At 39.0% G+C, this 10,275-nt stretch overlaps 1 long non-coding RNA gene across 1 annotated transcript; it reads right to left on the reverse strand.

Annotated features, from left to right (window-relative positions):
* Positions 1-5,178: 5,178 nt before the first annotated feature.
* On the reverse strand, positions 5,179-9,990 carry LOC115277348. Its single transcript, XR_003902385.1, has 2 exons — positions 9,890-9,990; positions 5,179-5,598 (listed from the first exon to the last, which is right to left on the reverse strand). It is a non-coding gene; the product is annotated as an uncharacterized LOC115277348 (long non-coding RNA).
* Between the last annotated feature and the right edge of the window lie 285 nt (positions 9,991-10,275).

Below are 10,275 nucleotides of genomic sequence, written 5' to 3' on the forward strand. Positions count from 1 at the left end.
TTGCGGGGTAGTCTGCATCCTTTCGGGTAAACTATTATGCTAATTACTCAGTCTATAAAATTTTGTTTTTAGAATTTGCACCCGACAAAATGACCGCATAAAAAGCGATGGAAAATGCATAATGTTCTGTACTTGAGCATGTGACCTCCTTCAGAGAAAGGCTTATAATAGAGCAGGCATTAAGAAGAGCTCAAAATCAGAATGATAGCATTTACCAAGTAAAGTTATGTCTTAAAATTTTCTTCCTGGCAAGTCTTACTTTAAAAGCATCGATAGAGATAGATAGTGACATGTTCTCGGAACGATATGACTTAAAAGCTATTGAAATCTTTCGGGGAGCTCGTCTGTTCTTCGCACGTCACATTCAAATTTCTCCTTAATGTTTTTAACCAAGTTGTTTTCAATCGTTCTGTTGGTGCTTAGGCAGCCTCTCTTCTTAGACTGTCAACACTCAAGGATGGAAACCAGCCTTTCTCCTGTTTTTCTTTCTTTGTAACCCCTAGGAGGCTTAGAACTTGTGGAGCACTGTGTTTGAAGAAGATGTTAGGTAAACGCTGGCTTTCTTAGCTCTAAATAGGACAGATGCTCACGTCGTAATTCAGATGTTCTCAGGGAAGAAGACACATTTGGGAGTTACATCACTCTTTCAGAAAACAAACACCTCATATATAGTCCAGGGAAAGACATTTCTCTTCATGGCTTGAAAGAGCTGGACGCAGAGCTTATAACAGTGAATAAATCTGCCTTACTATAATCTGGAGTTTGGATTTCTCCTGCATTTTATATACACGGATCTAAAAGGAAAACTTGTCCTAAATAGCAGTAGCATAAATTAAGAGCAATTTCAGCTATGTTTTCTCAAAATTGGTAGCATGGGAGAATCATGTTCACAGCTATGCACACAGCTGCCTATGATGGTCTGAACAAGAAAAGTCAGGGAAAGAGCAGCACTCCATCGGTGAACGGTGACAACAGTGAACAGAACGAGAAAGTGATCATGGACTTCCCTAGATGAAGAATCTATGATGGTCCCCAAAGTCCAGAGGATAAAGTCCAAATTCCTTATCAGGACAGTCATGGCTGTTCACGATCTCTTCTCAACCTACCCTTTCTTGATCTCATCTTTCTACTTATAAGCCACTTTGGAATTATTTGTTCCATGTCCCTGGATTTTCTTAAACTTTGTCTCTGAGTCTTTTCGTTGCTTTGAATGTCTTTTTCCCCACCTCTCTCCACTTATCTGATTATGATAAAGAGTCCACTCATTCTTCGAGTCTCAGTGCACATAAACTGCTGGGGAGACTTTCTGGGCCACGCCTACGTTTGTTTAAAACTATTTTAATTGTCCTATATTATTTATCTACTCACTTGTGAACCCTAATGAATTTAATGGAAGAAATACTTTTTACTTATCTTTCCATCCTAGTACTGAGGACTATGAAGATTCATAGACATTTAATAAGACTTTGCTATTATTGATGATAAGTTGAGCCAAGCCTGCTCCGACTCACTGGCATAGGACCTATGATGAATGTTTTAAGTGAAGCACAAGACTTTCCCTTTGTTACCGCTTTCTTCTACTCCTGAAATCCTAATTTACAGATGAGGAGACTGGGACCAGCTCAAGGTTATGCAGCTCATAAGTAACAGAGCCTTGGCCTCATGTCAGGTATCCAGTTGCCAGTGTAATGTGCTTTCCACAGGTCCGCCTCCAGCAAACAAAAAGGCACTGAGTTTGCTTCACTCTCACATGTCAGCATCCCCATGTGGTACTGCTTAATGGTTTTCCAAGTGACTCCGTGGGTAAACATAAAATATGGTATGTTCCTCTCTCTTCTGTCTCTTAACTGGGTAAGTTAATATCCCAGAGGGAATTATTTAGACATATGGAAGAATTATTAGAGGAAATGCAGTTTGCTAAATCCCAGTGGAGATGGACTGTTTCAGAGGTTTTGCTTTATAAGATTCATGCAATCTGAGTGCCCGTTTTTCAAGCTATTGGCCGACGGAGGACGGGGGAATCAATGACTTCCTTGTATCTGCAAAAATGTAGAAGCGTCCCTTGACTCTTAGAATACATCTCTGTCAGGCATTCGTATTTAAGTTCTGTGTTTTTCCCATTAATTTCAAAGGAAACAGTGCAAATAAATATATCTGTTTAAACATTTCTGGATTGTGCAAATATAACACCAAATGTCACATTTATAATTCATTTGAATGACCAGGTTAATTTTCCAGCATAATATTGGCTGCAGTGAAAATTATATGTCTTGTGTCTAACTTGGTAAAAGTCCACCTTTGTCATTTGTCACAATTCGTGCCATGCTCAATTCTCTAGCTGCTTTGTCAGGAGTTTTCTCAATGACTTTCTCAAAAAGTCAGCCAACAGGCACTTAGTTAAGATAAACAAAGTTTTTATTGTCTTGTGTAGATGTTTCAATTTTGTTCACACTACGATTTGCCATTCTCAAAACTGTTATTCTGAAAATCCCTAATATCTTCCTATGGCTAATCTCTTAGTTAACTACTATTGGTAGTTTTCTTTTATGAATGTTTTATTTATAATATTTTTGGTTTTGTACACTTAACTTTTTTTAATTATGGAAAATTTCAAATATGTTCAAAAGTAGAGATAATCACCATCGTGTACTCCTCATCCAGCTTCAATGATTATCATCTCCTGGCCATTCTTCTTTCCTCTGAGCTCCCACCTAACACCTGCCCTCTCTGAATTATTTTGAAGCAAATTTCAGATGTCAAATCATATCATCTGGGACTCTTCTCTATGTATCTTTTAAAAAAAAACACAAGGATTCCCTTTTTAAACATTCCCACAATATCAATACCCACCCCCTCACCCTGTGCCCCCACCAGGAGTAATTCCATAATCTTACTGACTCTCTGGTCAGTATTCATAGTTCCCTAATTGTACTAAATGTGGTTTTTAGATTTTGTTTCTTTGAGTCGGGATCCAGACAAGGGTCACGCATAACAGTTGATTTCCCAGGCACTGGAGGTCTCTAGACTTTTCCCAACCCTGCCCCTTTCCTCGTAAACAAGGTTGTTTGTTCGGCAATTTCTCAGTGTGGATTTGCTGGTCATATCCCTATGGTGTCCTGTAACATATCCATTCCCCTGTCACCTGTACTTCTTGTCAAATGGTAGTTATATCGAGATGCCTAATTAGATTCTAGTTCTTTCCCTCCCCCCTCTTCTCCCCAAGACTTCATAGACCATACTATTCTCTTCCATGAGGTGGTAGATACTGTCTGTTGGTCTCTATATAATGTTAACTACATGGATGACCACTGACCGGGTATTTGGAAAATCAGGATAAATGCTTGATTTTGGCTACTGGTAAATGGGTTGGTTTGCTAATGTTCTCAGACATAACCAAACACTAAACGTAGTTGATATGTTGCAATTTTCTGCATCATTATTCTCACTAATGTAGTCATTGTCCTATGTTTAATCAATATGAGCTTATGTAATTAGGATCCTGAGTCCTTTGATATAATCCTAGTTATATTTGAAAAGTGGTCTGATATCTGTTTTGAAAAGATGTTCTAAGCCTGCTTCCTTTTACTGAGAAATGGTATGTAGAGACCACAATCGGGTTGTGTGTATACTCATTGCTCCTAGATTGGTCATTGTTTCCAGCCTTTCAGTAAACCGACCGAGGAAAAAATGTATTGTTTTTTAAACATAAAATACATTAGAGGTTTATGCTGATATTTCCACTTTAAGTTCAGTAATTAACCCTCTAGCTTTATCTCCTTTCTCCCACACCAAAAATCTCTGTATTTAGTGATAGAAAAATAAGTATCTTCTCACATTATACACAATTGTCTCAGAATAATGATACAAACACTCCCACAAACATTATGATTACTAAAGAATGCTTTTGAATTATATTATTATTATTATTATTATCTCTTCTTTTACTTAAGATATAGCCTACTAGAGTTGCTCAAAGTACAGTCGCTAAGAATAGTTCTCTGTTCCTGGGTAAGCCATCAAACAGATACTTAAATTCATTGTTTAATATTATATATGATTTTAGGATTTACATGTTTTGCTTTGACTCAACTAAATTTTGTTTAATTACACCTTTAAAGAAATTTAGTGTTACGCTGTCCCTTCCACCCTACCTTTCCCCTCCTCCTCCTATGATTAATCATTTCAACTATTTTTATTTTATTTGTATTTATTTATTTCTTCATTGTTTCTTAAACACAAGCAAACACTATATATTTAGATTTTCATGTCAAATGTAAATTTATTTCCTTCATGTTTTATTCACTTTCTCTCTTTGGTATATTTTTGGTATTTAGAAAGGTGAGCATTTAAAAACCAATTATCTCTTACTTTTAGTTATTATTTTTGCTGTGGGTAAATTCTTAACAAAACAGTTTCCCATGGCTCTCACGGCAGATGTATCTCAGTTACTAACTATTGGAAGGTGGGTATATGCTTTTCTGAAATCATGTGTCTGTGCTCTTAAAGCAGTCCCTTTAGCCACCGGCCAGCAGTATGCTTTTTCCTTCTGGTGAGACAAGTGTTTGTTCACAGCAGAGGTGAAACCAATAGAAATATCTGGTACCTGTATTTCCATCTTATCAGGCATTAAATCAATTACTAGACTTACAGAAATAGCTACTGGATTTAAAGAAAAGCCCCCATCGCTTTCTCTGTCATGCTAGTCATGGACATATTTTTTGTGTTTGTTGCACTTGGAGTGATTTTACACATAGGTAAAATATCTACCCACTTTACTACTTCTTCTGGAGTAGCATATTGGTTCTTTTTGACCTCATATGAGTAGGTTGGCTATGTTAACTATAAATTTTACTTCAGTAAATACTTCAATAACAAACTGTTTGTTACTAAAAGAAGCATTAGGTCTTACAGGGTTGAGACTCAGTGTTCTGAAACACTTGTCTCCAAGTACTGTATTTTATCGAATCAAAGATGTTATCAATTGTAAGCTGTGCCACTTAGAAAGATAAAAAATGAGGTCAATTAAACTATAGATTGTTTTCCATTGCAAGAAAGCTCCTGGTTTTGGAGATGTTGAAACATGAAAAAATATATGGCTTCAAATTGATGAAATATTGGAATAATACAGTTATGATAAGAGCAGCTACTCCTATGTATCAACTAGAGTCTACGAGCATCACAAGTATTATCTCATTTAATCCTCAAAACAAAAATGCGAAGTTAGCGCACAAAAAAACAGAAGATACAATATTCTCCCAAGATCATGAATTAAGTATGTGGGAGAATCAGGGTTTGATAGATCTAACTTTACTCATTTCTCAAGGTCCATTTCTCCTTCCACGTTGCTTTTGGGGTAGAAGGAGTCCATGATTCCTCTTAGTTCTTGAGGAAATCTGAGATAGAGAGCCCCTTTCCTGAAGTCCAATCCCCCTTCCTTGAGCAGAAAGATGCAGGGTAGGTGTGGAAGCTGAAGAAGCAAGGTGCCTCCCTTCTCCCATGTGGGGTCACAACAGATGGCGAGGTCGTGGTATTGTGTCAGGAGGACAGGCACCCTGGATTAAACATGACCCTCCATTTCTGTGGATCACACATCTTTGACTAGGACACAAAAGGAGAAATATATATATTTTCATTAAACAAATTGAAGCAAAATTCATATAACATAAAATTGACCATTTTAAAGCATCTCATCCAGTGGCCTTTAGTACACTCACCACCACCTCTTACTGATTCCAGAATACTGTTGTCACCCCCAAGGCCACTCCATGCCAATTAAGGAGTCATTCCCCAAGCCCCCAACAACCACTAATTTGCCGCCTTTCTCTGTGGATTTACGTATTCTGGGTATTCCTTATAAGTGGAATCATATGATATGTGAGTTTTTATGTCTTTCACTTTAGAACAATGTTTTGAGGGTCATCTGTTTTATAGCATGTAGCAATACGTCATTCTTTTTTGTGGCTGAATAATAACTAATTGTACAGATAGACCCCATCTCGTTTAGCCATTCATCCATTGACTTTTGATTTATTTCTACCCCCAGCTACTGTGAATAGTGATGCTGTGAACATTTGTGTCCAAGTCTTTGTTTCAATACCTAGTTTCATTTTTTGAGAGTAGATGTCTGGGTCATATGGTAATTCTATGTTTAACTTTTTGAGAGAACTGCCAAACTGTGTTCCACAACAGCTGCACTGGTTCACATTCCCACCAGCCATGTAAAAGGTTCCAGTTTCTCCCCATCCATGCCAATACTTGTAATTCTCCATTGTCTTTAAGTATAACCATCCTAGTGGGTGTGAAAAGATACAATTTAAAAATTATTTACCTTTTACATTATAACCTAGTATACACATACAAATAAAACATAAGTGAAATAAAGACCTGACAAAGTAATTAATGTTGTTGTACTCTGATATTTTCAAATCTATCCTAGTATAATCTATCCTGTTCCATTTTTCTTGAAAACGAAATGCTGGTGGCAGATCACTGAATTGTTTCATTATCTTTGAGTTGTAGCCCACTGTTTGAAAATCACTGCTCTATTTGGGTGCACATATTTTTCTAGGAGCTTTTTTGTATTTACATGAAAAATAGGAATGATTTCTTTTTGTGAGTTCTAAAAGACATCTTTCCATACGGTAAAAACAAAATCGTAGTTGTAATTTACATCATCAGCAAAGTATGTGGAATAACTCCGTGTAATTGGAAGAGTGCTGGCCCCAAGGTTAGGAAGCTGGGGCTAATTCTGACTCTGAAACTTTCTCTGCGTCCTTGAACAAATCATTTCTCTGGAATTCATGTCTGCAGCTGGCAAATGAAGGTAACAATGGACCACACACCCCCGTGGAGGCTTGTTGATGAAGCCTGGGTAATAGCACAGTGGATGTGGTCATAGTGTGAAAACAGTGAAATGCTATAAACAATGGATTGTTCCTGAAGTGTTTCCACTGGACCCTGCTTGTGGAACACTCGTCGATCACGGTCAATTAATAGCAATGGCCAGGAAAACCACCCTCATTGTCTACTTGCTCTATGCCAGGCAGGGTTCTAAGCCCTTTGCCTGCATTAAGTAATTTAGTTTCCATAATAGCTCTTTGAGGTAAGGACATTAACATTAACCTCTTTCGACAAATGAGAAAATCAAGGCACAAGGTAACTTGATAACAAGTAACTTTACCAAAATTCTATCTCTAGTCAGTGGCACAATTAGGTTTGACACCAGAAAGTCTGGTTTGTGTGCCTGAATGCTTCACCCTTTATATTACACTCCCTGTGTAAGTAGGACAGAAATCAGAACTTTGTATTAGCGTGCCTGAGCATTTATAAAGTTTCCTGTAGCAGTAAGTATCTCTGCAAACTGAAAGATTATTTGAGAATGATCAGTGAAGAAAACAATGTACATTTTTCTTGCTCAGTTTTGTGGAAACAAGAAAATAATCAGTAAGTCCCTGCAAGGAAGGATTAAATGTTAGCTTAAAGCTTATGGACTCACAGTATTTTCTGAATGTGTATGTATATGTGTACAGGAGTGTGTGTGTGTGTGTGTGTGTGTGTGTGTGTGTGTGTGTGTGCATTTACCCATGCAAACTTCAAAGAGAGATGACATGCTCCTAACAGTGCTGAAGCCTGTTCAGGAACATAAAGGAAACCCAAGGAGAGATGGGACCAGTGGCTTGGCTGAGTCCTGCCCTCCTGACCACTCTGACATTAAACATGCCGCATCCTGGGAATGACGCCTATGGCCTGGCATCATGAGAGCCTTTCCAGCCTGCGGGCCAGAGATAACTCTAAATCTGTCCTTTGATGCCAACACTAGCTAAGGCTTCCATCAGTAGAGGAGACTGATAATTTTCAACCGGAGTGACCAGAGAACTGGGAGACTGTTGCTTTGATTTCTTAGGCAGATCAGTTGGCCTAGGTGTCCTGGACGTGAGCATAAAATAACTGAGGGACTTTTGGGGCCGCTAATCCTTGTCTGCCAGGCCTGGGGCCGACCCCTCAGCAGGAGGTGTTGTGTGTGTAGAAAGGGGTGCTTTCTTGCATCTGCCCTTCCTAGAGGAAGACTTCACTGTCGGACGCCTTCCTCTTCAGTGCCGCTCTGGGATGCTGTCCAAAATCCATGTTTCTAATGAATTGTGTTGCCAGACTGAGCAAGAGAGAAGTCCTTTCTGGACCTGGGTGAACTGGGCTAATCAGAAACAGGCTCATCGCATTCCCTTAGCCAGCTCTGCTGAGGCCAGGAGGAGAGCCTTGACCTTGGGCTCCCACATGCATCATGCTCCATTTGGCCATGGCCCGGAAAGGCCTCCATGTCTGTATCGTTCAAAAAAGATTTTGTTGGCTTACCAACTGCTGTCTCTTTAATGGGTTTCGGAATTAAAAGGAATGGGTGTTTTTTCAGGGTTCATCTCTTTCATTTTTAATACAGAATGACTTCCTGCTGACAAATTCAGATTTTTATGAGATTGCTTTGCTGATGCAGGCCCTTGCCATCAGTACAGCATGCATCCGGTTTAGTGCACGGCCTTTCTGGCTCCCGCTGCTAGCAGGGGCTCGCCGCTGAGTGTGAAGAGAGAAGCCACTGGACTCATTTGCTTCTCGCCTGTGAACCTCTCTGTAGGTCTCGGAACACCTGGTCTGAATACAGAAGGCTCAGAATACCTTCTCCGGCTGGAAACTCTTGCACGGTGGGGAGAGGGCAGTTCCCAGCCCCACTTCACAGACACCTGGGACTCATGAAGTCTGAGGGTGTCTCTCATTCTTCTTTCAACTAAAAGCTCAAGCATGAAACAACAAAGGCTCACAGAGAGAGAGATCACGGCCTGGCAGTATGAGTAGAAATATGCTCTGAATCCCTCACAAAACTCCCTCATATTATATGTCTTCTATGGCCCATTTGGTCTGTTTTCTGTGGTTAATACTCATAGACTATGGGGTATAAATTCTCAGGGTGTTCGAAGATGAATTAAACGTTCAAATGGGCTGGCTTATGGCTTAAGTGAGTAGTTCATTCTAGACTCTTCCTCTTTTTTGGTATTTGTTCCTATTTTTTCCCCTCTCAAGTGTATCTACTTCAGGAAGCATGGAGAGAAAAGAGCCTGTTGGGAAAATTGCATCAAGTGATAATGACATTGTCTTCATGGAAAAAATTCTGGGGCAACAGATTTTGGGTTTTACTGTTAAACTAACATTAGATTACCTATCCTAACAAGATTTAAGCATCTTGTTTTTCTAAATGCTCTTTCACTTGTGTTAAAACAGGGGAAAATATGACATCTAACCCTTTTTTCCTGAGAAAATAATCACCATCCTCGATGCTTTGCCAACAATAATCCTTCCACCCCGCATTTATTATAGGAGCTACAGTATCTGCAATTTAGGAAAACCATGATCCAAGCGGGGGTATTTGATTTTTGCTTTTGGCACGAGAGCTCTTTAAGTATGTGAGATGCATGCAAGTGTGTGCACACATATGTGTGCGCATTGCACATGTGCGTGTTAATTTAAGACAAAGACACTGTCAGAAATCATCCCAACTGTTTATAGAGAGTGAATTCTTCATTTTTACTTTCCAGACTTCCCACGGTTTTGGGTTTTTCATTTTGCATTTAAATATCAACCCCTACTATTGAAAAACAATTTCATATTCATTCATTAGAAAGATTAGACCTATTTAGTATTTGCCATTAAACAGTTTTTCTGAGGTTAACTCTTATTTGCTTATAACTCTTTGAAAAGTTATGATTGTGATTTTCCAAAGTTTTTTTTAGAAAGACACTAGGGAACAGGACTGACAGAGTGGCAGGCGTGGGTGGGAGAGATGACAGAGAAGCCCACCCTTTTAACACATAGAATTTTGATATAAAAGACCAAGACAGAAACCCACCCGAACTTTGTTTTCTGTTTGCTGACTGCTCTGCGCGGAGCGGTGTGGAACATTTTCCTGCTATCACAGGGAAACAGCACACTCCAGGGTAGATTCTGATTTCTGTGGCTAAAATCTCTATCTCTTCTTTCCAGAAGCAGAAACACAAATGAGGCCCGATGTCCTTCTGGCTGAAAACATACTGGAAGAAAAAAAAGTTTGCACATAGAAATAAACACATACATGCAAACAACTGGATATAAATAAAACAGAACACATGAATAAGATGAGGATTGTATCAATGTCAGTTTCCCCATTGTGAAATTGTACCGTAGTTTTACATGATGTTACCATTGGGGAATCTGGGAAATAAATACAGAGCATCTTCCTGTCTTATTTCCCACAAT

This window comes from Suricata suricatta, chromosome 14, assembly GCF_006229205.1.
Source record: "Suricata suricatta isolate VVHF042 chromosome 14, meerkat_22Aug2017_6uvM2_HiC, whole genome shotgun sequence".
In the NCBI taxonomy this organism is placed as follows: domain Eukaryota; kingdom Metazoa; phylum Chordata; class Mammalia; order Carnivora; family Herpestidae; genus Suricata; species Suricata suricatta.